At 43.2% G+C, this 26,451-nt stretch overlaps 1 long non-coding RNA gene across 1 annotated transcript in view; it reads right to left on the bottom strand.

Annotated features, from left to right (window-relative positions):
- The window catches only part of LOC129194434 (uncharacterized), a 119,295-nt gene that overhangs the window by 38,611 nt on the left and 54,233 nt on the right, over positions 1–26,451 (bottom strand). The window contains exon 3 of the long non-coding RNA XR_008573761.1: positions 4,981–5,077. This is a non-coding gene — a long non-coding RNA (uncharacterized LOC129194434). The remainder of the gene's footprint in view (positions 1–4,980; positions 5,078–26,451) is intronic.

Here is a 26,451-nt window from a genome sequence, read left to right as displayed (position 1 = left end):
CCTTTTAACACTGACTGGTAAATGTGTTGAATTTACGAGGCAGCATTAGCTGCCAATGCTGACATCATCATCATCAGAGGAAATGCACATACAAGCACACTATTGTTTTAAGATGGCTTTCTAGCTGACGTCATGCTAGATGATGATGTCGAGTGGACCTGCTGAAAGGATGGCGGCAAAGCAGAGGCCGGGGAAATGAAATCTCCGTCGTCCATCTACGTTTTCCTCTCTATCTCTTGTTTTTATGGGCTTTACAGTAATGCTCAGCGGGTGAAATTATTCCTGGAGCCCTCCCCGACTTTATTTCCTCTCATATCAATACTGTTGGCCGACGTAATTTCCGTGTTGATGCAATTAAAGAAATATTATATTGTGCCAGGGCACGGCCAAATTGACTTTGGTGGCAAGGTCTTGACAAGAAGCAGACACGCGGCTTTATGCATCAGTGACGGCGTAACCATATTATCCATGCACTGCTTCCTTTGCTGCACAGCAACATGCTGCCTGTTTCCAATGAAGACAAAGGGCCAGGGGACGGGAATGGGATGTAGACGTGCAGGGATACACCTTAGCTTGGGAAAATATGACGCCAGGATCAGCTGCTGCTGGAAGTTCATCCCAAACTTAACATGTTTGGATTTTCCTTTTACTGGCGTTTGAGGTGTTAACTACCCATCGATCGATCCACGTCTGAGATCCAACTGACATTCAGTGACATCTGGGGTGCCCCCAATGGGTTACATGTAATACGGATATCCTCAAAGTTTTATAATCATTACACACATGGTGAATAATTTATGGACAATTAGTTGTTAAGTCACGTCCTGCAAGGATGTTTGGCTCAATGGCGGCCATGTTTTTCAAGCAATCTTGTTCAAATTTTACACACACGTGCTTGTCAGTCCCCTCAAGATGTGTACCAAATTTTGTTGTGATTCGGCTAAAGTCCCAAGAACTTGCATTGGGTGTTTTTGTAGAGTGCATTAAGCTGTGGGAGAAATTTCAAACAAATCCAACTTATGGACGGCAGCGGCTCAGGAGTTAGAGCAGGTTGGCGGTTCGATCCTCGCTACCTCCACCCAGTCACTGTCATTGTGTCCTTGGGCAAGACACCGGTGGTCGGAGAGGCCGTCGGCGGCCGTAGCACATTGTTGGGGCAGCCTTCCCCTCGCTGCAAGACATTTATAAATCTAGAGTCCTACGAAGAACACACAACCTCATCAAGGACAGCACACATCCACAACACTCACTATTCACACTCCTACCGTCAGGCAGACGCTACAGGAGTTTGAAGTCCTGGCTGGCAAACAGCTTTTACCCACAGGCCATCAGGCTTCTCAACGAATCACTCACACACGCCGCACGCAACACACGCACACACTCATAACACTGAACATCTTATTGTTGCTTTTAATTTATTGCTATTTTTTCTTCTGTTCTTATTCATTTTCTTGTGTTTTTTTTTAGGGAGAATGAACAGAATAAGAATTTCATTGCGTAGTATAACTACCTGTTTTGCTGTGCATATGACAATAAAACTCTTGAATCTTGACATTTCGGTCAGACTACGCCAGAGCAGCTGTGGCTACAGATGTAGATACCACCAGTGTGTGACTGAGGAGTGAATGAATAATGGGTTAACTTCATTGAAAAGCGTTATAAAATGTAATCCATTAATATGGGGTTCAAAATTTGGTTTTCGTTAAAAAAAAAAAAAAAAAAGCACAGGCATCACAGTAGGGGCGCATGTTTTGACAAATGTTTACCCTTTTGTGTGCAGTGATCAGGAGTAGAAGAGTAACACCACGCGGCATCCTCTTTTCTTTTTTTCCCCTTCCCCGTAAGCTGACTCGTCGCTGTCCTTGAGCAGTCCTACGAGGGTGGTGTCGTCAGCAAACTTGACGGTGGTGTTGCTGGAGTGAATGGGAGAACAGTCATGTGCGAAGAGTTTTGAAGCCAGTTTGTAGGCTACAGAAACCCACAAACAGCATCGTCACATACTGTGGGTGTTGACATCATCCAGGTGTGCTGGGTTAATCGTGTCATTTGTTGATCTGTTTGTCTTGTATGCAAACGGACGGGGATCGAGGAAACCAGGAAGAGCATCCTTGATGCGAGACAAGATGAGTCTCTCCAGACGTTTGGTCATTGGATTATGGGTGCGAGAGCAACTGGCCGTTCAGTCGTTCAGGCAGCTCACTGTGTTCTTGGACACTAAGACGATGATGGCTGACTTGAGACAGGTGGGGATGACAGACTGCGGTAGCGAGCTGTGGAAGATGATGATGAAAGCCTCTGCTATCCATTTTTCATAAAAATGACCCCTTTGGGCCTCAAAATTGATGCTGACAAAATGAGTTGTCCGATATGGACGAGTTGTTGGCATCAGCAGGACAGACTTAAGACGGTTGCAATGTATTTAATAAATTGTACAACAGTGGTACAATCTACTCTTTGCATCTAAACTGTACACCTCATCAACAATATCTATGCCTCGTATATCTATGTTCTGTATCCATGCATCAGCTGACTACATTTTTGATTATTATCGGACCGGTAATTATGACATCATCTCGATAAATCCGATACATTTTTTTTAAAAAAAAAGCTCCGATAACCGATAAAAAAAAAAAATGCTCCAACGAGGTGAGATTACCCGTACTGTGCTGTAGGAGGGTTAGCGTGAGCCAATCAAGGGCTCCTTTTCTGTGACGTGCTACAAACAGCCTGTCGTAACTTCCCCTGAGCTCACTTGTAAACAAACACCGCGTCGATCGTGTGCTACTTCTCACTGTTTCATCAAACAAGCAGACATTCTCCGACGAGGGAAGAAAACGTCGAGCTTCAACACATCAAACCTCATCAGCCACCAGCATCGATACGACGCCCGTTCGTACAGCCGCTGCATTTGAAAAGTGCAAAAATGTTGGTCAGAAACGACGCGAGGGCTAAAGTGACCAGCCCGTTACCATCGTTGAAGACAACGGCTTTTGTCAGCTAGCGAACCCCTTGGAGCCAACGTTTGTACTTCTGAGCCACCGCGTTTTGTTGATAGTAGCGATGTCATATTTGGTGAGGACAAATCTACAGGTACAGTTTGCCAAATCCAACTTTGCTTGACGTGTTCTTACCTCCAGATGTCCACAAGCATCTCACATTGACATACTCCACTAGATGTGTTTATGCATTTACAAACCAAAAGGCAAATGTTTTTGCACTAGCAATGAAGGTGTCAGGCTTAGACATATTTCAGATAGAGGGATAGATCTATCATGGTTTTGACTTTTGTTAGTTTTGACTGTGAGATTTGACATTATGTGTTACTGGACGGGGTTTCCGAGTGGAGGAATGCGAGTTCTAAAAGCATGGGGAGGTAGACAAGGTCAGAGTATCGGAGTCGGGGGCAGGGGAGTCCAGCCATATGCTCGGGGATGTACACCTGTAGCCAGGAACAGGTGTTTTCCGCCCCACTTGCAGGCCCCCTGATTGGGAGCCGCCACGCTTGCCTTCCTCCAACAAAGACCATCTTATTCCACCATCAGCACAGCTCAGCTTTGGATGAAAAGTCTGAGGAAGGTCAATGGACCCACTAAGCTGCTGCCATACACACACAGGTACAACTGTTACCAGTGTTTTTAAACTTAGTGTATTTAAACCTTACTAGCTTCAGGCTCTCTGCCCTCATTTCATTCATTACCTGCTCTGCTAGCAAGAAAAACAAAACAGCGGCTGTGGTGATGGAATTCATCAAGCACACTGTACGTCCTAATGTAAAAATATGTCCGCCCCCCCTTCCTGGCTAATCTGATCGTACACAGGGAAGCAATCAGGAGCGAGAGAAGGAGGGATTATAATTATGCACAGCTGCAAAAAGCGGGGGGCCCGCAAGGAGGTTTGCTTGCATTATGCCCCGCACTAAACACTTTCACCTGTGCCGCCACGGCCGCCACACCAGCATTAAACGCTCCAACCTGGACCCAGGAACACTTCCATGCTTGACTCATGTTTCCAATACGGAGGCAGACATAACAGCATTACAAGAATTATGCCATTTAAATGTAACACAGCAGCTTAGACATCAGTTGGCTCTCTGCATTGACACTACAGCCCACTGTATGTATTTGCTTGCGTGAGCTAACTCTTCCACTCCCGAACCACTGCACACAAATGGGCGAAATTGGGTCAAAACACGTACACAGACTGTGTTGCCTCTGCTATGTGGCGCTGCTATCAAACCCCAAAGTTTGACCCCCATAAATCGGATTGACTTGAAATTTCTCATCGCATGCGATAACGTTAGTGTGTTTATCCGAATCACCGCGAAATTTGTTACATACCTTTAGGGGACTAGCAAGCGAGTGTGTGTAAAATTTGAACAAAATTGGCTGAAAAACACGGCCGCAAAACGTCTTTGCAGGGGTATGGGCGGGACTTAGCGACAAATTGGGCATAAGCCATTGACAGCTTGTCTGTTAATGATAAAACTTTGAGGATAGCTGCATCACATGCATGCAAGCATGATTACCAAAGTATTTTGAGCACAACCCACAGGGGGCACCACTCATGTCATATTCACACATGGAGAAGTGTTTTTAAAACAATGAATACCTACTTTCAGGAAAATGCATTCGCAGCTTGTCAAGTACATGCCAAGGCTATTGGTAATGTAAATTAAGCCAATTAGAACCTCAAGAAGGTACTTTAAGGCAAAGGAACAACACAATGGTGATATGGACTGACGGTGAAGAACACAAAGACAATTACGAAGAATACCCTCCACTAATCTCTTTTAATGCATGTTTGATTTGACTTCCTGCAGGGTTTTGCAAACACAATTTCAAGCACTCACCTAAAAAAACTCATTGCCTATGACTACACTGTGGGTACTTATCATTTGCAAGAAGAAAAGACACTGATATCAGGCTGCAGCGTGAAAAAAAACCAAAACAAAAGAAGGAGAGAGCAGACGTTGAAAAATACCTGCTGGCCCAAAAGCGAGCCTCCATATGCCCAACTCTTCTCTGACTGCTGGCCGGCCAGACTGGATGCCCGCTCTCTCCCAAGCCTCAACACACACCTGCAAGCGCACGCATATATTAGTACACACACACGCTTCACTGGGAACAAGCTGGAAAGAGTAATCCTGGCCTAGTTATGTGCTTGGAGCAAACTGCAGCGTGGCTCACACTCACCATCAGTACAGTAAAAAAGATACAGCTTTAAAAGAAAGAAAGATGATAAAAGGGATCCCACTTCAAAGAACAATGGAGGATGACAGAGGATGGAGGGAAGGATGAATAGGCAGTCTCATCCTAAATGTCAGGGGGCAGAAGGAAGGCAACCAAGGTGAAACTCAATCGAACCTTCATTTGGATCAGCATAATCTGAGGGGCTACCAACCTCCCAGTATAGAGAGAAATTTTGAATTTATGATCCATACAAAAGGTCTTATGTTAAAAAAAATGCTCCACTGCGACAAAAGGTGATTTTATTATTACTGTTATTGTTATTTTTTTAACGAACTTAAAATATAAATAAAAATAAAACTAACTGCAGGAACTATTTCATTTTATGAATCACATTAAAGTTTTTTGCCGCAGTTAACGCATGCTCATCATGGTAAGCCGCACCTCTCTGTTATGACGGCTGGCGAAGGCACAGTGTTGTCCCAACAGAGTAACACAGTAACACAGACACTGTTTTATAACTTTATTCTGACCTGAACGCATCAACACTAGTGCAACACGCCATATATGTATCTCCAAGTCGCAAACACGCCTCTCCTTCCATATAGAACACCTCCTCCTCATTCTCACTAAACTCCCAACTATGTACTACTAAATTGTGTGTGGTCTAAATAAATAGAAAGAAAGACAAACAATAAGTTGGAATTCCTATGAGCATTTAAGAAAATACAGTGTCCCCTCGCTCTATCGCCAAATTTTTTTAGTGCTTTCTTTTTTTTTTTTTTTATTACAACGTATGCTACAGGTCGAGCCTGGCCCTTTAAGGAGAATTGCCTTGTGGGAAGTTGAGTGTCTCTCTCTTCCCTCGCTGCGCTGTCTTCACCGCCCATTGTTTTCTGTGTCCTGATTGGCTGTAGACCATTGTCAATCAATCAGCCTCCTTTGTGCCGCCCTGCGTGTCTCCTGTGTCATTGCTAGCTAGCTTGCTTGCTTGCTAGCAATGACACAGGAGAGTGACTTAATAATTTCTTGTGTCCTACCTGTCCTACAGTCCGAAGTATAATATAAAATATAATATGAATAATATATTTAAAAAAATGTTTACAATAATACAAGCCCCCCTTAAAGTCCAAACAATACACACCTCCTTGGACTCTCATGCATTCTTCATTGCAAATTAAGGGGAGAAAAAATTGTGCACTAGCTGGGGAGTGTCTGAATCCCTACAAAGAAAGAAAGCAGTGGAAGTCCTGTGGCTAGAGACGTTATGGCTGCTCTCTTCCAAATAAATGCAATGGTTCCTCTCGCATGCTTTTCCTTCTGCATACTCGGAGACGGCCCAAACCACAGCGGCGAGTATTTTTACTCAGCGTGCACTGACAGGATGAAAAATGATACTTTGAATATGTAAATAAATGATGGCACACACATCCCTACCAGCTCCAAGCAGTATTACCAGTATTAAGACAGAACAAAAAAATGTGTTTGCTAACTTGTGGTGCAAATAAAGTTACGTGTATTTTTAGAAGCTGATGATTCACATGTGGTGTGTTTGCTTTGACTGAGTGTCTAATTACAGTGCGAACCTCTTCAAAGTGCTTTTGTGAGTCATGTTCCTTTAAGTTTGCGGGTTTTCTCCTTCTAGATACTGTAAGTGGACTCGCACTGTGGAGGGTGCATGCAACTATTTGGATTGCTGTTGTTTTTCTGTTATAATTTAGCATTTAAAAAGCTTTAAAGAGGACAAAAAGTGTCACAACGGACAAGGGTAGGGTATTTATTTGAATGACAAATGGATAATGTACATTTTCAACATGGGCTCAGGAGATCTTGGCTCGTATCTCTGTTTAAACCTACCATAGCTATGAATGTGACTGTGAATGGTTGTATGTCTATATGTGCCCTGCAAATGGCTGGTGACCAGTCCAGGGTGTACCCCTCCTCTTGCCCAGGTCAGCTGGGATAGGCTCCAGCATATCCCCATGAACCCAGTGAGGAGAACCGTCATGAAAAATGAATGAAAATGAATGCATTTCAACATGAGAGGAGAAATACGCCCTCGGGGGGAAATGTACTTCAAAAAAATCAGTATGTCTGGGTATCAGAGCCATATCAATACGTGGAGTCAAATTATGGACTCATCAAGGAAACCAAATAACACCCCTAAATGGGGCGATCTCAGGAACACGACTATCATATGGGGTTTAGAAGGCATGTCTAAGGAAGAAGTATCTGTCATTTATCTTGAATTCATTCATTTATTAGCTAACAAGTCATTTATCAGTGTATATTCTGTATTTATTTATACCTTACACCAGGAGTGTCCAAAGTGCGGCCTGTGACTTATTTATTATTGCCCCGTGGCACGCTGTAGAAATAAAATTAACTAGCAAAAATGTGAAAAATAGGCACAGTGTAAAGGAAAAAGCTGAAATGTTGACACTAATAATTGATAAAACAAAGCTAAAAATATGTAATACTTATATATACAGTATATATATATATATATCTCTCAAAGCGGCGCCCAGCATCCTTTGATTTTTCTGCTCCTCAGTGGAGAAAGTGTGGAGGACATCCCTCCGTTACACATTGCTTCTGTCAGTATTTATTTTGTCATTATTGAATAAACTATACATTATTGCATTTTCTTTATTCCCTCTTACCCTATTAGAAACTATTAACATATTCAGGACAGGAAGTGAACAGACTGCCAGTAACTGGAAAGACTTGGAGAAAAGGTAAGATTAAATAAGCTCTTCTTCCTATGCCTTTAATCGGGCAAATAATGGCCCTTAATGTAACTCGGTTCATCACGTTGGAAATCAACTATGCCATCACCAATCACCCTGTCTCCTCTTGCAGGTTGCTTGTTGCGGACATCTCAGCCCAAGGACCCCTCCATAATTCACCTACACTGCTCACGGGCCGTGAGAAAACCCCACAAGACAGATGAGCTAATGTCCTTACTTTCATATCGCTGGTTAGCCTCTGTTGTCTCTTTCCTTTACAAAACAATGGGTTGTATCAGCAGGCTTTTTCCTTGAACTACACAGAGGAGTTCGGTGCAAATAATACGACGCTGAACTCTACAACCGAGCAGTTAAGTACTTTTGTCTGTGCCGAAGCCCACCGAGACTCACCTTGTGTTATCATGCTCAAGCTGGAGAAATAATAATCATAGCGTAGTAATCACAGAAGCACAGGCAAAGGATCTAATCAGGATTTTTCCCTCCCTTTTCTAGCATTGTAAAAACCTTCAAGGGTGTGACACGACAACCTTTCATTTGCCGAGCGCCATGTTTGGAACTGAAAATGAGACGGAGAAGACGTTCTAAAACAGATGAATAGCAAGAAAGGTGGGGGGCTACGTCTCTCTTATGAATATGCATATTCATATTTTGGACCCCTTTGAAAGACAATCAGCAGCCTCTGTGATTGTGTTCGGGGGCCATCCCGTACAAAGAGCTAAATTTTCTGCTGAGGCCTCGTCCGGGACAGCGCAGGGGGACGCTGCAGCACCCCTCAGTGTCCCTGAATCAGGCAGACAGGAAGTGGTCCCGCGAGTGCCCCCATCCCCATGGCGATTCCCATGAATTCCCACAATTCCGCTGGCCCGTTGTTTGGTTACATATTCAGCGACGTGCCACGGACGAGACAAGAGGGGCCACAAGAAGCGGAGAGGACATAAAAAAAAAGATATTCAATTCATCGTCACAACATGACCCAGATAAGAGCAGACAAAATTGTCTTTGTGTCTACGGTGCAAAAGAGAAACCAAAAAGGCAAAACATAAGAAGGGCTCCTCAGAGGTTAATCCGTTACAAGTGAGATCAGAACATCCCATTATTTTAAGGAACACAAGAATTCTGTCCTCCTTTTCCCTCCTTTTGGCTTTTATGTGCAGCCATAAAGAGGTGGATTTATGTACAGGCTCACAGAACATGCATGTGAATGAGAGGCGACCACGGGGGGACCATAGATCTTCACAAACATATATGCTCACAATGAGAGACCAGGGGGCGAGAAGAAAGCAGAGGAAAAGATAAAACTACAAAATAAAAGTGAGGAGGGGGAAGGACGCACAAATGGAAAGAGCAGAGAACAAAGAGGGAGGAGAAAGAAGATGAACAGAAGCAGTCTTGTGTTTTTTTTCCCCTTATATTGCAAAATCAGAAGAGTTATCATTACGGATCCCATGTGGGAATGCTATCACGGGCCCGGCTCTGGTCGTCGCAACTACCGGGGCTTACAAAACCAGCCCTGAAGCTTTAGTACCTGCTAAAAAACTGAATCTGATTTATGCCAATGACTTCTTTTGCTTCCCAGGCTGCTACAATGCTCAACAATAACTAAACCATGCAATGCAAGAGTAGCTGCTACACCACTGCGCAAGAGCTATCTGTTGTCACGACAGGGAGGCCGAACGTCAATCAAGTTCCTCGCTATGGCAACAGTCAAGATGCTTGCTACCATTCTTTTCAACCAAACTCCCTCTTTAGTCCCGACTCGTCCATAGATCATTTTTAAAGGTCGCCTACTATGCAAAAGTGTATCTTTAATGATGTTCTAACAATAATATGTCTGCCTGTGTATGAGCACCAAATGTGAGAAAAATCTATCATCTCCCTCACTTAGTTGCGCTTTTCAGAGAAGAGGCTCTTGAAGAACACTTTTCATGACGTCATTCAGGAAAAACGTTCTTCCTCTTCGACATGACACCGCCTCTGACACCGCCCTTTGCTAGATGAGCCCGCCTCGTGCATGTGGCCACTATTTCACAGACGACAACTTTATAAAACTTGATAAAGCGAACAGGCTAGCCGAGCATGATGTTGCTGTTAAAAGGTGACTAATCTAATTTTAGCACTGTAGCTCACATAGCTATGCTAGTGTTGCTAACGTTTGTGTCCTCCTGCCCCACTCCTTAAAGTTACATTGTTTGATGTGATATATGGACTCTATCATGGTGGACAAGTGCAGAGTTGCTGTGTGTATGTAAAAAGTGGATAAATTACACGCTATGTCACAGACAGGCGTGGATAAACACAGCTCATTAGCATTAAAGCGACAGACACACAAAACGGTGTGTTCCCAGTAAGGCTGACTAAAAGCACTTTTGAACTGTCTAAATTCCAGCATCAAGACTGGATTTTGGGCAACACCTACATAATACACTATTGTTGCACCTCTGAGACGCATTTAAAATTGGTGAAAAATAAACAAGATAAAACTATAACACCTAAAACTTTAACTGAATGTGCGCTCTGACAACCCTACAACATATTTACAGTGGAGGTCTGTTGAGCCAACTTCCTTGCAGGTTTGGGCTATGAAGTGGCAGGCAGAGAGAGAAGGTAGGAAAAGGGGGGGAGGATGGAGAAATGCTGGAGGGAAGCAGGAGTCTGGAGTTAAATATTAATCCGTGGTGATTCATCTACTGTGGAAGCCTCCAGGCTTCCTCTGCACTCGGCCAGCTGTTGGCCGCGGTCTCCTGGCCCTGGCCCTGGATGTGAAAGGCTGGGCCCCTGCCCAGTGTGCCCATGCATGAGCTTCCTTGGCTGGGGGATAAGGCGGCGGAGGCCAGGGCAGGTGGTGGACCTGGCGAGAACGCCCGAGTGTGAGCTCGCCGTTGTGCGTGTGGTTTTTGCCGTGTGTGTCTATTATGGGATGTTACGCTGTATAACCACATGTGTAGCTAGCTGTCTCACATGCCGTCCCTCGGAGGGCAATGAGGCTGAACAATCTCATGTTATGAGGAATAGAGATCCTGCAAGGCTACAAGGACGGAGTATAAAGAAAAACAACTTTCGCTCTGACTCATACAACATAATAAGAACATAAACACAGCCTATGGAGTGTATACTATATGGACACGTGCATGTAACCGCCATGACAACACCCACCGCTTTGCAAGCTATTATTGTAAGATGGCAACTAAGAAAAAGACAAGATGAACCACACCAAGCAGCAGATGTACGTATGATAAATTTGAATTGTTTATGGCAGTTTTTGGTACGAAAGCCCACTAAAATTTTGTGAGAAAATTACCTTCATGATGACCCATTTACATTTATTCCTTACAGAACAACAGGGCCTTACAGTGGAGTTGGGTTTGGACAATTGTTAGCTTCACCATGGGAAACATTAAAGAGGTTAAAAAAAAAAAAAAACTAATGAAAAAAATGATTGCTTTCGTGACATTTTCTCAGCCTCCCACTCTGTGCGGAGCTTTCAAAGCCTCACCTCAAACTACTCTGTGTTTGACTTGTCCCCCACATTAAGGGACAAAAGGAAGAGGATACAGTATACTGGTGCCAAATGAAACCTAGAAATCTTCCTCCATGATGACAGGAGGCGACGGGACTCAATAAAGGCTGAGGGAGTCTCCTGCCTCTCAGCATATACTCTGAGCTCAACCTCCTGTTTCCTGACTTTTAAATTAGTCCATGCATGTAACGCCCTCTAAAGCTGGGTGCAAGTGTTGTAACTCATAGACGCCACATAAGCGCATTGATTCAAGTTGATGAAGTCAAGGCTATCGACGGAATGGTTTGTCCCCTGAGACTGGTAGATGGCGTCTTAAACTGTTGCTGTCAAAACGTGCTTTTAATATGGAGAGTTTGGGAAATCTAGGTGCAATGTCACTTTAGCTGTGCAAGACATTAGTGTGGCCGAGCAAATTTCTATCAGAAATTTATACGATCATCATATGAACAACTGGGTGCTGCCAAGTCCAACAACTCAGAAAAAGGTTTGGAGTTTGCCTGAAAAGGGCACAGTAAGAGGGGAAAAGATTCACAGTTTGGGAAATCTAGTGGTAAATATGATCCCTTTGAACAGGATCGCTGTCAGGGACGATCGCTGTCGGGGGCATTTCTGACTGAAACTCCAATCATTGTACAACTAATGACGAGCTGCCAATGGCTACTCGAGAGTCAGTCTCAGTATCAGGTCTTATTTCTGACAAGACACACAGTCAGGGTGGAAAAACTCACAAAATCATTGTTGCAACCCATCAAATTTGTGACATCGTACAACCAATCAGGTGCTGCCTGTTGAACCAATCATCTCACAACCACGTTTGATATTTCCTTGAAACGTACACAGTGAAGGGGAAAAAGCTAAAAGTAACTCCACTTAAAACTAACGAGGGAAAGGCTTCTTGAGACGTCATCTGTACTTCTGTGAAGAAGGTGTTGGACGTTTCGCTCATCATCCGAAGAGCTTTGTCAGCGAACTGACAAGCTCTATGGATTTGGAGCGAAACGTCCGACACCTTCTTCACAATAGTACAGATGACGTCTCAAGAAGCCTTTCCCTCGTTGGACTACTCCTGTATGACTGAGAGCCTACACAGACGTCCACTTAAAACTGCGCAAAAGATTGTCGTTCCCGACCAGATTTCGGAGAGAAAATGATCCAATCGTATGGGGAACCAATGGGGAACCGCCAGTCACATTGAGATTCAGATGACTCACAATCGGGTTGTGCTCTGGCTTGAAACAGATTCACATTCTAAAACTGGGCTTGTTTTGCATCTGAGGTAAAAAAAAAAAGAACAAAACAACTACATAACAGTTTAATTTCTGACATGAAAAAGGTCTTGATCTCCTATTAAGATACAGTCTGAAGCTGAAATTCTTAAGTTGGACTTGAAAGTCCATACGATGCTGGCCTCAGTGAAGCCCATTAACACCCGCCAACCTCTGTGACATCACATCGCTTTTGTCTAAATGAGTCATGTCATCAAGTCTTTCACAAGTTGTGTTTCCCTACCAGGCCCCCCCACCATTAAAGCACCTTTTCACATTGGGGGGGTTGGGGGGTTGGACCAGGGCAGAGACACATAGAAGAGCAGGGTTTCTACAGCGTCTCCGCCGCAGAGGGGAAAAATTTGAGAGAAGAAAAGAGAAAGTGCTGGGTCATGAATTATAGAGCGGATCACTTTCGTCTCGTTCCAGAGAGACGGCGATAGACCACGAGAGAGAGAAATTCACCCCTATTCTTGTACGCTCTGTCTGCTACGTGGGAAGCCACTGGGGAGAGCAATTTATGGCCAATTGAAGCAGCGGCAACATCTCTCGCAAGGCAACGAGTGGATCCATAGCAACCGTCCTAGAGGGGCATATTAATCCCCTGCTTTATGTAGTGCTAAGTGTACAATAGTAATCAGGATTGGAGCAGGCCCCGCTGATCATTAAGGGAAAAGGCTATATAAAGAATTCATAATGGGATTAGCCCACGGCGAGTGGAGAAGGAGAGGCAGACGAGAGGAGCGTGGGGGTAGACGTCTGAAGGATGGGGGACACTGAGAGATGGGCAGAGGGAGGGTGGTTGGGCTGGTAAGGGGGTACAATGCCACAATTAAATCACCCATCAAATTGCATGGAAGAATTTTTATTTACAGGTTAATTCGCGTCGTGTGACTAATCACAGCCAAGCATTGCAATGAAACAGTTGGAAGAGAAATGACACACTGGTGTTGCTCAAAACAGACCATGTACACAAATATTAAATATCATAAAATATACAAATATTTATAGTGGTGTGAAAAAGTGTTTGCTCCCTTCCTGTTTTTTTTTTTTTTTTTTTTGCACGTTTGTCACACTTAAATGTTTTGGATCATCAAACAAATTTAAATATTAGTCAATGACAACACAACTGAACACAAAATGCAGGTTTTAAATGAATCTTATTATTAAGGGAGAAAAAAAAATCCAAACCTACATTGCCCTGTGTAAAAAAGTGATTGCCCCCTAAACCTAATAACTGGCTGGGCCACCCTTAGCCAATCAAGCGTTTGTGATAACTTGCAATGAGTCTCTTACAGCGCTGTGGAGGAATTTTGGCCCACTCATCTTTGCAGAAATGCTGTAATTCAGCCATATTGGAGAGTTTTCCAGCATGAAGCGCCCTTCTAAGGTCATGCCACAGCATCTCAATAGGATTCAGGTCAGGACTTTGACTAGGCCACTACAAAGACTTCATTTTGTTTTTCTACAGCCATTCAGAGGTGGACTCGCTGGTGTGTTTTGGATCATTGTCCTGCTGCAGAACCCAAGTTGGTTTGAGCATGAGGTCATGAAAAGATGGCCGGACATTCTCCTTCAGGATTTTTTTGGTAGACAGCAGAATTCATGGTTCCATTTATCACAGCAAGTCTTCCAGGTCCTGAAGCAGCACAACAGCCCCAGACAGTTACACTACCACCACCGTATTTCTGAAATGCGGTGTTTTACGCCAGATGCAATGGGGCACACACCTTCCAAAAAGTTTAACTTGTGTCTCGTCAGACCACACAGTATTTTCCCAAAGGTCTTGGGGATCATCAAGATGTTTTCTGGCAAAACTGAGATGAGCCCTTAAGTTCTTTTTGTTCAGCAGTGGTTGTCATCTTGGAACTCTGCCAGGCAGGCCGTTTTTGCTCAGTGTCTTTCTTATGGTGGAGTCATGAACACTGACCTTAACTGAGGCAAGTGAGGCCTGCAGTTCTTCAGATGTTGTGGTGGTGTCTTTAGTGACCTCTTGGATGAGTCGTCGCTGCGCTGTTGTGGTAATTGTGGTTGGCCAGCCACTCCTGGGAAGGTTCACCACTGTTTTCGCCATTTGCGCATCATGGCTATCACTGTGGTTTGCTGGAGTCCTAAAGCTTTAGAAATGGCTTTATAACCTTCTCCAGACTGATAGATCTCAATTACATTCTTTCTCATTTGTTCCTGAATTTCTTTAGATCTCGGCATGATGTCTAGCTTTTGAGGATCTTTTGGTCTACTTCGCTTTGTCAGGCAGGTCCTGTTTGAGTAATTTGAGAACAGGTGTGGCAGTAATCGGGCCTGGGTGTGGCTACAGAAATTGAACTGAGGTGTGATAAACCACAGTAAACCCTTTAGGTGCCAGAGTTTCAGTTTTGACTATTTCAAAAGGCTGTAGCTTGAAAATGGTTAGAGATAAAGGCATACTGTAAATAAGAAAAATCATCAGTATGACCCAAAGTTTGTGATCGGAGTAAATTTACTCATCTATTTAATTTTTTTTTCAGAGTGTAGGGTAGGTGCCTTGCCTTTTATGTTCTCTGAGGGAAGGGCTCAGAATACCAAACTTAAAACACAGCAAACTGGCCATTTCTATGGCATCTAAAACATACTGTAGTCACTTGTTTCTCTATGAGATGCAGGCTTGTCTATTAGGGGCAGGCCTGGGTACTAATCCTGGGGTAAATCCAGAACTAGTAAAAAAAAAAAAAAAAACTGACACATTGTCGACCAATTTGTGAAGGTGTTGGGATTTCCAACTTTTGCACGAAGCAGTGGCATATTAATTGCAAGTCCCAAAGACTTAATAATCAATAATCTATCATAGGACAATGACTCATCCATGCAATTTACTGGTCAAACAATATTTGTACATCCAGTTGGTATGCAACACATCATCAGTTCCTATAAAAATGAAATATAAGACGCCACCTGGCTCTTCTGTGGTGGTTTTGCTTGGCACATGCAGAGGATTCATGCACAAAAAAAGCACCTTGACCCCATCGACGGGCCACCAGCTGTCACATGGTCCACCTAAAACTGTTTCACTACTAATTTCATTTCGAGCCTTGGCTGTGCCATGTCCCGGGTAGCCTCTTCATCACCGCAGCAGACCGGGGGGAGGACTTTATTACAGCCACAGCTCGTTAGCTTGAGTGGTCTTAATGAAGCAGCATGGCGATCAGACAGAAATCATGCTGCTGAGACCCTGCGTCATTACACCGGCCTTTAATTACGATTATATATGGCCGCGGACGGGGCCTTCGGGTGCAGAGAAATTCACAATCCAGACTTCAGCCTCTTATGTATTAACATGAGAGTCTCAGGCGCAGCGATACCAGATCGTGTGTTGTGCTACTGTTTATCCACTATGCTAAACTACAAAAAACACTCCAGTGAGAATCTGCAAAGTGTTACTAATCCCAGTTTCCCGGCACGGCATGTGGGCGAGGGGACCTTAGGACTTTGGCCAAGTTCTTGTGCGATCCCAAACTTGATGGGGTGACAGCCCACTTGAAAAAAAGGTACTGTTGAGTGTCATTACTATTCATGAGTTGACTTCAAGATGTGTCGAGTTGAGGAGAATGACTTGGAAAAGCTTCTTCAGGGGTCTCACAATTCGGACATTTGAAGACTGTTAGGAATGGCAAGCTAGTATTAATAGCTTAGTAGAGGTTGGATGGGATGGATTGACTTTATCTTACATTTTTATACTTACAACAATTAGTGTTTGCAATTCATTAAAAGCTGTAAAAGCTCTGAATGCCTTTCATCTCGCCTCTGGCTTTTACGGTGTCCTTACTGTGTGTTTATCAGAGCCCATGCCTTGGAGTATTCATTTTGCCCGCTGCTCTTTATAGAAGTAGACGTTGCAAAACTGTGTGATATTCACCTTTGACATTCGAATACACGACCATTCAACATGGTCGTCATCCTTGTGCTTCTGGTAATATTTTTTCTTGGAAGACATTTCCCTGTGATCACATATAATTGCTCGGCCTAATGTTGGCACATCTGCTGATAGTGCCGAACCAGTGAGGGGTCGATGCTGTGTGCTAGCGAGCTGCACTACTGTCTGTGCACTCGGAGGCATAAAGGGCTAGTCTTTTTCTTTTGATTATCTTCAATGCCGCTTCGGTCACGATCTCAACATAACACATTCACACAATATTTATTTCTTAATATCGCAAATTTGATTTACATACTTAAGGATTTGATATCAACACAAAAACATCATAATCCGGAATATTTTTTACTTTTTTTCAACTTTTTTTTTTTCAACAATTTCCTGAAGTTCCTGAAGAGTTGGCAGCTCTGTAATTGCCATAATTTTACATCAGGGGGGTTCAAAGTGCAGCCCGGGGGCCCGTGGCTTGCTTTTAGTTCTCCTCCCATTCTGTGCGGAAGTGGTAAGTTTTTGGTTTCTTACTTTGTCCTTCTGCCCCACTCCGTTTGAAACCCTTTAAGATTAGAATAAATAAATTCAAAGTTAACTAATTAGCTCGGTAGCATGCTATGTTTAAAGCGGTGGCCGTCTCTTGTGGCCCTGCAGTGATCCCGTAGCCTGGGCATTACAGTTGAGCAATGTGTTGTAAACAAAGAATAATAGGAGTGCAAAGATGACTATCGGGGTGTTAGTTCATGTCTACAGGGCTCTCATAATAGTAAAAATAAAATTTACAAAGTCATAAACAGCTTTTCTATGATCTAAAAACCAAATATCGCATTTCTTAACTTGAATCCTACTTGCAGAAAATTCAGTTATCGCAGTCAGGACTGGAACCAAATAATGGCAATAAACGAGGGACGGATGTATAAAGTTTTTTTTTTTTTAAGGCTTTTCACAAAATTAAAAAATACATAAAAAGTGGCCCGATGCATCCTTTGATTTTCAGTATGGAGCCCTCAGTGGAAAAGTTTGGACACCCCTGTTTTACATGTACACAACTAAACCATGCGTAGTCTAAGTATTGGGACACTTGGCCATTCTATTTTTCCGTGCTTCCGTCTATTTTTTAGTGACCCAGGACATATTCTAAAAATAAAACAATACCTCATAGCTAGTCACCTTTAACACAAAGCTGAGCTGTAGCTATAAGGATTAAGCAGCATATAGAAATGGATGGTTGGAGATGTAGCTATTAAACTATTTAGCATATCGTGACCTACAGTTGATTGGTTTGACCAAAAGTGGCCCCTGCATCTGTATTATTTCTATAGTTTTGTGTCCCTCGGTGGAAAAAAGTTCCGACACCTCTGACCTACAGGAAGTCAAAATGGAAGAAAACTAACTTTGTGTACTGGAAGAGAAAGTGATACAAAAGCCTTGGGAAGTTGCATCATTAAGATTCATGAGGAACTAAGGGGTCTAGTCCAACCTGTGATTGATACATTGATTGATTAAATGGTGTATCTGACTACTTTTGCTCGGAAATTGTGCATGTACTGTACTTAAAGACTGGCCGATAAGAGGAAACAGTGCTGACTGCCACAGTTCTATGAAACACATAGCCTCTGGTCGTTCACTGGTCTCTCCGTTAGGATAGCTATATTATGTCACGCTTGCCTAGCTCCTTCATTATTCAAAATGAATAGAAATCCAGTTATATAACACGAGGCGTGCGTTCTGGCGAGATTTGGAAAGCTCAGCACTCGACATCTCCACTCTGTGTTAATTGGTTTTGCTTTTGAAAAGGCCATCATTTTCTTTCGAGCCCATTAAGCATAATGCTCCAGAGTCCTGGATTAGTTCGTCCTGGCTAAGACTGCTGTGTTGTCGTTAAATTCAATTTAACGGGGCACCCACCGGTGCTAATTGCCGCCAAGCACCCTCCCCAACTGCCTGCATATTAGATGGGTCGCTGTCCCTGTGAAAAGATATGTGTGGTTTATTTGACCTCTGGTTTGGTTCTACCGTTACCTTCATGCACTGATGCGTCGTTTTCAATTACATCTGGATTTTCACATATATCATGATTCACAAATCATGATTGTACACTGGAACCTCTAAATCAAAGTTATCAACGTTAACGTGGACTTTTTTTTAGAATGTTTTACACTTGTGTGACAAGCAAGAATGTTTAACAATGGAATAAACAGGGCAGTCATGTTGTGATGCGAGTCGGCTTTGCTTTATGCCTTCATCATTCATTTGAAGGTAGACTGTTTGAATGCGTTCATGTTTTCCTGTCAAGAATGGAGAACTTATTTTGACACTTGTATGACCATTACAGATGTAAAATGTTACGTACGTGTGTATGGTAAAGGGCTATACAGTAGCTTCATAGGTTCGGTGAGCGTGGTGCATTTATTCTTGAAATGTTTGTTGCACAAACATAAAGGAGGTGAAGCAGCGACTGCTTTAACAAGTGTATAGTTTTGCTGTGATTTTTCCTTTGCATTCTTCACTGTTCTGAAAACCTTTTGATGGAATCTAACTTTTTACTTTTAGACGTCTCATTGTTCCTCCTGCTTAGATTCTGACCTTATTATTAAGTCCCTCTCCCATTTGGACAAGCTCAAGCAACATTTGCGCATGCAGGATGCAGGTAAAAGATTCATTATTCAGCCTGGGGAACGGGCAGAGAGGCGTTCCAATGGCTTTTACCTAACTAGCCTGCACCCCTCCACCTAAAAGCCTCCCAAGAAAAATACCTGCATTACAGTGGCCTGCTGGGGGAGAGAGAGTGTGTTCACTATACTGTAGAAGCACTCCCTGAATCTGAATAAAAGATGAAATATTGGAAACAGACTGCAAGGTTGGGAGTTTATTATTTAGGGCAAAGATGGTCTAATTGCCTTAATGCAATGAGGAATGTGTTTTTTTTCCCTAGGCAAGGTGTGGAGTCTGCTAGTTTGAGGACCTCACGTTAAAACACAGGGCACCGATGCATTTACATCTCCGCTGTGGATGGAGCGAGGTCAGCGCTGGACATTTAAAGTAGAGACATGAATTACTTTTTAATTTGTGGAGAAGTGGAAGGTTCTACAGACTGTTAAATTTTTCAGAGCTGGGGCTCTTTACCTGAGGCCGCCAACGGTTGGGATGGGAGATCTAAATCTAAATGTAGAAGTTTTTAATGTAGAGAATGATCACACCGCCTTGATTATTAATGGCCGAAGCAGCGCTTGGCGTCCAAGCTAAATGGACCCAGAGGAACTGCATGGCATTAAGAGAGTAATAGCACGTTGAATGAAGATTGCCTTTTGATTCTTAGCATTTTATTATTGACCTTACCGTTGATCATGCCGGGAACTGATTGTGTCACAGAATTAGTAGCAAAACATAAACACTTTAACCATGATTCCACTAAGTGGTTAAGGTCTGTTCAGTTCGCAGCAGCATGGTTTGGATCGTTAAATACAGCTGCATCATTTATGTAAATAGTGTGACATCATAGCCCGCAAACAGCCTTTACCTCACCTACAAATTACACGCAACATAAAGCAACACAACAGCATAAATTTCTCTCCATGTTGCGTCACTGTACTTTTCCAGGCAAACCGTACCGTACGACAAAGATCTGTAACCTGAATAGTGCTGAAGTAGGACAGTATGGACTATGATAGAAACACTAAAAATGCAAATCATGCCAATCAAACAGTACTCCTTGGTGGAAAGTTGGTTTAAGTCCCTGCAAATTAACCAAACAGAAGTACTGGATTTCCCGATCCGATATTGGTATCGGGCCAATTTCAGGACAAAAAACAATGTAAAGAAGGCTATCGAATTATATCAGCCTGCAGCTCAAATCTCCAATGTTGGCACACTGTTGATATAAGCAGTTGATTTCAGACTCTGCCCCAGCACGTCTATCATGCAGCAATCGGTTATGCGATCATGTGATCACAACAGTGTTTGCTAGCGTGCTAACAAAGTAGCAAGAAGCAGGAGTAATGTCAGCCGTGTGGCAGTAAAAGAAAACAGTGCAGCTGAGCGCAAAACTGGTCATGCAAGTTTCCCGTGGCGGCACAGAACTGGGAAAGTTTAAAACGACCAAGCTCATCGTGCATATGAAGCTGCAGCACACAACGAATCTCCCATGGGACGTCAAAAAGTCATTAGCTGAACAGAAAAGAGTGAACCCCTGTCAGTGGTGAGTAATGTCGGCTTTAAACACCTCCTGCCACCTATTGAGGACTCCAGTTTTATAGCCTCAATGTGTATTGTAGGGAAAATATCTAGGGAAAAAGATTTTTCTGCTTGCCATAATCTTTATTTTTTTTTCTTATAATTGCACATTATCAACATTGAAATTGCACTCACTAACATGAGTTCACTAATAGTGAATAATATAAGATAAAAAGTGTAGCCTAAAACCAGGTAATGGATAAATAGGTAGCTGCCTTACCAGTGTATCTTACCCTGTTTCTGTTTTTTTGCTCTGTAAATACGCAGGGTGCTATCTAGTAATGTTCTGCAGCATCGATGTGGTGCTGTTATGCCAACTCTGTTTGACAGTGCAAGCGTTGCACCGTGTTGTCTTGTTTTTTGAAGTTTGAAACTTTTGTCAACATCTGTTGTTTCCTTTGGGCCCTTTCCTCGCTTTCCACCTTGTCGCTGTTTTCATTTGAGCCACAGGACACGGCATCCGCATCTGCTCTACTGCAGAAGACGTGCAGAAACAATTTCCGCACATTTTAAGTTCCAGTCACTCCGTGCAGTCCGGGTTTTGATCAATCTTTATTCATTAAACAAATCATCGCATCATCAATATAGTAATAAAAGCATTTTTCTAATCAAATTAATTGATTCGATCAATGAATCTACCATGAAATACTGTTAACGACTCGGTAGAAAGTCGCAGCTAATTAATGCAACAGTCAACAATTCAACAAACATCAGCAGCATATTTACTGTAGCTCCTCCCTAAAAAAAAAAGCCAGCACTCGGTACACAAGTAACCCATACAAAACAAAACCGAATTGTACTACTTGGTTTCAAGTCACAACAAATGAATGCAACAGAAATGAAGATTCTGTCTATCAATCAACAGACTGCATTGATTTTTAGCTCGTTCTATAAGTGCCGTACTCCTGTGATTTGTTTCGGTCTCCAAAAGTGGTTGGTCACCTTCACAACATTAGAAAACGTTCACAAAAAGTAGGATTGGGTATGGAGCTGAGCCAAACAGGACTGTTTGGGAGAACAGAGAAGTCGGTACCGAGTCATTTATAAGATGATTCATTAAGAGCTTGTCTAAATTCCTCAGGGAACTTTAGGAAATAACATCAATAACTACTTCAATTCAGACATACATTAAACACCATGGCCTTCATGGTGTCTAATTTTCATGCTATCTAATTATATATCAAAGATACTGTATCTAATCTCTCTCTCGGGACTAAAAAAAAAAAAAAAAGTAATCTATGAGTCAATCTATGATAGAAGCACAAATGAAAACGCCTCTGAAATTCCCTGAGTGGGATATGAAAGTGTTGTGGGACCCTGGTGGGTTTAGGCTGGTACTTCTACCTCCGCTGAAGTTGAAATGTATAAAAAAAAAATATGAGAAAGCTGCCACTGTGATTGGAGTAATGGGAATTGTAAGTAACCTAGTTTATAATTAATATGATCATAATGCCCCCCCCCATAGTGTCCATACTATCAACTTCCCAAGCAAGGCCCGTGGAATCCCAGCATGCCAAAAGCATTTGACTGTATCATAGTCGTATAGTGTACAGTAATGGTAACATGGGAGTGATGGGGACAAAGGGTGTAATTGACCCACAGTGCTTTTCAATGGCGTTATACAGGGTCAACAATTCAAACATGTACAATGGCTTTAGAGGCGTTCCATGTTTCCATCCTTTGTTCTCCAGAGGAGAAGGAAAAACAAGTACACCGCTGGTATTGTGTGTGTGTGTGTGTGTGTGTGTGTGTGTGTGAGTGAGACTGAGCCTTCTTTAGAGTGCAATGGAATGTAGTTAATCTGCCCGCCATCATAATGCAAATGAGACACTCTATCCCAGTAGGGATGCTGTGTGCGTGTGCAGACATTTTCTTCATCATTCATTCACCATCATCATTTTAGTATGCATTCATTTTATTAGGTACACCTGCACAACCTGATGAGACGCAGGTTTTCATCTTATTTTACTATATGACTTTACAAAAACTTTCACCCGTCGCCCCTTTAGGACCAAACTCTGAGGAACCCCCGTTACTGTTCCTGCGTGAACTGTGGCTGTGCACATTTATTTCACCGCTCTGACAGCGTAAGATACAATAACGTGTCCAACGTCATTAACAGCAAGACAGTTAATTAGATGAGAAGCTTAATTAACGGCTTATCTAGTCTATCAGCGGGCTAAAGATAACTATCTAATTAACAATAGCAAGGGAAGAAAGTTTGTGGAGAACTTAAACAATCTCGTCTATTGTTCTCCTGAGCTCGCACACGCACACACACACGCACACACCGAGCTCCTTGTGCCGCTGATGTTCATTGATTGCAGACTTCATACAATAGCATCACTTAATGCGCTCGCTTTCATGTCCTCTCTTTGTTGCTGAGGACCACAATATTGCAAATTGATCCGTCTCACCCTCGTCCCCCTTTGTCAGGTTTGTGAAGTGAGCTGCTATTACTTCAGAATGCACCCTAACCCTCCCATCGAAATGGACGACAGCAGGGCCTCACGCCTGAGCGATATCCCTGATGAGGTTGCATGATGTAGCCAATAAGCGGATGCGTCTGATCATCTAACCTCCTGACCTTTCTTGTAACCACAACAACAACCTCATCGACCCCCCCCTCCCCTCGTCCCACCAGCGGTCCCCTTCACGCCTCTGCATTACCCTTCGCAGGTGACTACTTGAGACGGCATTTCGACAACAAGGTTGTCAAAACAATAGCGGTACTGATGTTGAGCAACCGAGAAAGAGGCCAACTGTGTTGCATGGCAGCAAGCATTTTTACTACACTGCATCTTGTCAAGGAACAATATGATAGAAAGACATACTTTAGAGTAGTCAGTGTACAACTAGCAGTATGGATTTACTATCCACATTTACTATCACACAGCTGTTAATGTCTAAATACCTGGCAACACAATTGAGTAGCAAGATAATTTTGTCTAGTCTAAAGCCAAACGTGGTGGTGGTAGTGTCATTGTCCGGGGCTGCATGAGTGCTGGCGGCATTCGGGAGCTACCATTCATTAGTAGTAGTAGTAGAAACGTGAATTCCAGCATGTACCAGTGACTCTGTAAAGCAGGGCACGATCCCCTCCCTTCATGGCAGGTTCCCAACATGATGAAGAGCCCAAACACACCTCCAAGATGATAAGTGCCTTGCTGAGGAAGCTGAAGTATGTCTCCAGCAGCTTTGGGGCATCGTGTAGTAGAAGGAAGAGCTCCACAGGTCATCTCATCATGGAGAAGTGGAAGAAGACAACCTGTGCAGCTCTGGTCAATTCCATGGCCAAAAGCAGGGGTCGGCAACCTTTACTATCACAAGAGCCATTTTGACCCCTCCTCTAGTAACAAAAAATAGTCTTTTCTCATCTCTTTAATGTGACTTGTGTTTCAGTAGACAGTAAGATATGACTTTGCTGAATGCTGAACATTGATGAAGTGTTATTATTTTTGTATGTATTCATAGTTAGCTTACTGCGGGGATTGGATACTCAAGAAGCTGCCTGCAGGTAAAGGCAAGCGCTTTAGACGTGGATGTGACGCATATTTAAATTGACTAACTGTAAACATCTTTCAAAATTTGATATTAAAGTTTCACTTCAAAGTTCAAGAATCAACATTTTTTTTCTATTGTCGTGACCGGAAGGCTGCGATTGGCTGGCGACCAGTCCAGGGTGTACCCCGCCTGTCGCCCAAAGTCAGCTGGGATAGGCTCCAGCATGCCCCCGCGACCCTAAAGAGGAGAAGCGGTATAGAAAATGGATGGATGGATGGATGACCGAACTTGTCATACATGAAGTGTCCTTGCAAGTAAGAAGACCCCAAGATGGCGTATGAGTGTTCCAATAAAAATGGAGTTCCATGGACATCTTAGTGGAATACAACACTGGTGGGGGTTTTTTGGCATGCCTAAAGTCCAGCGCACACTTTCTCCTGAGACGATAAACTCCTCAAGTCTGCATCCATGCCAAACTTATTACCTGACTTATTACCTTAAGGCAGCCTGACTGTAATTAAGACTGGACGACGGGGACCAACATAACTCAACATACACACATACACACACACACACACACACACACACCTCCCAAAGCTGCAGTTGTCAAGGAGAGAAGAGGCTGTTTGCCGTAACGGTGGCAGAAGACAAGGAAGAAAGTGCGGTCCCCGTGAGAGGAAGGTGACTGCGGCACAATCGTCTCGATTCGTTGTGCGCAACGATTACATGCTAATTGCTAGCAGAGGGATCTTTAATAAATATTTCATCTGGTGCGGCATCATTACCGCTTAATGTCCTTATTAATCTCCACCAGTAATTTCCACGTCTGTGCAAGAGGGGCTGCGTGGTGCTCTTCTTCCCTCCACGCTCCCCCATACCCAGGGTGACGAGAGAAGCAGCATGAGCAGGGGCGGACTTCCCATTAGGCAAACACAGGCAACTGCCTGGGCCCCCAGACATATCATAAAAACTGACTATTGATTTTTTTTCCCCTCCAATTGAAAGTACATACTACTGTTTTAGACTTAATTCACATACTTAAAACTATATCCAAATGCCTAATCATTCATAAGCGTTTCGACCACTGCGGTAAACTACATTAAATGTTGCTTAATGTTCTTATTAGGGATGCTCCGATCAGGGTTTTATGCTGCCGATTCTGATACCAATCATCCACGACTGAAATTGACCGATCACATGGATTAATTATGCATTTTTCAATTCATTTATAGTGAGTATTGGCCAGGGTTGCCGTGTAAAAGGGGAAAAGTCTGGACAATTCCAAGGTCCCTTGACTGCCATGGGACCCCAAAAAAATAGATTATTATTACTAATAAAATTAGTAATTAATTAATAAGGGGGGCGCAACTTGATTTTTTTCCATGGGATCCAGAATTCCTGCCTCTTACTGGCTATAAGATATGAAAAAAAGAACCATAAAATCACCAAAGACAAAAACATATTCAACTTACTTTTTGAAGAGAACACATACTGTATCGCTGCACGGTGAAACCTCCAGAGGATGACACGCCTTCTTTAAGGATACTTTGGATGTGAGAGTACATTGGTGGAACTTCCAGGTGTGTGATAAAGCACTCGGCGACCTAGCGTCTGCCACTGCTGAGAAAGGTGCCTCAACTCGTCCGATGAATTCAATTATTTTTCGGGTTATCAGCTTAGCCTTCTGACTGTCACTCACATGTGCGCGAGTGTTAGCCACGTGGTTGCCGTCTGAATGACGATCACACCGTGAACTCTGCATAGTCCGTCAATTGTTTGATCTTCAAATGCCGTATTAAGGCTTTTTACATGCTACCCCCGCATGTGGCATGTGTTGGCAGTTAAGTTCCACACGCCATACATGATTGGCACCGTTTTGTCAGAGGGGGAAGTGAGAGAACGACGCTGCCAAAGACGTTAGTTAGGTCAAGCAACCACACTGCACGCAAGGATCTTAGCCACAGGTAGCGGCTTTGGAAGGCATTTATCGGCATTTGGGGGGGTATATAAACATGGCTATGTAACTAGCAACTTAAGCTGACATATAACTGCAACAGATTTCAAAAGCAGGAAAAAATTGGCCTAAATTACACACTCA

Source organism: Dunckerocampus dactyliophorus, chromosome 14 (assembly GCF_027744805.1).
Source record: "Dunckerocampus dactyliophorus isolate RoL2022-P2 chromosome 14, RoL_Ddac_1.1, whole genome shotgun sequence".
NCBI classification, from domain to species: Eukaryota; Metazoa; Chordata; class Actinopteri; order Syngnathiformes; family Syngnathidae; genus Dunckerocampus; species Dunckerocampus dactyliophorus.
Note: the sequence above shows the minus strand (reverse complement) of the source record. Positions and strands in the feature narration are given on the sequence as shown.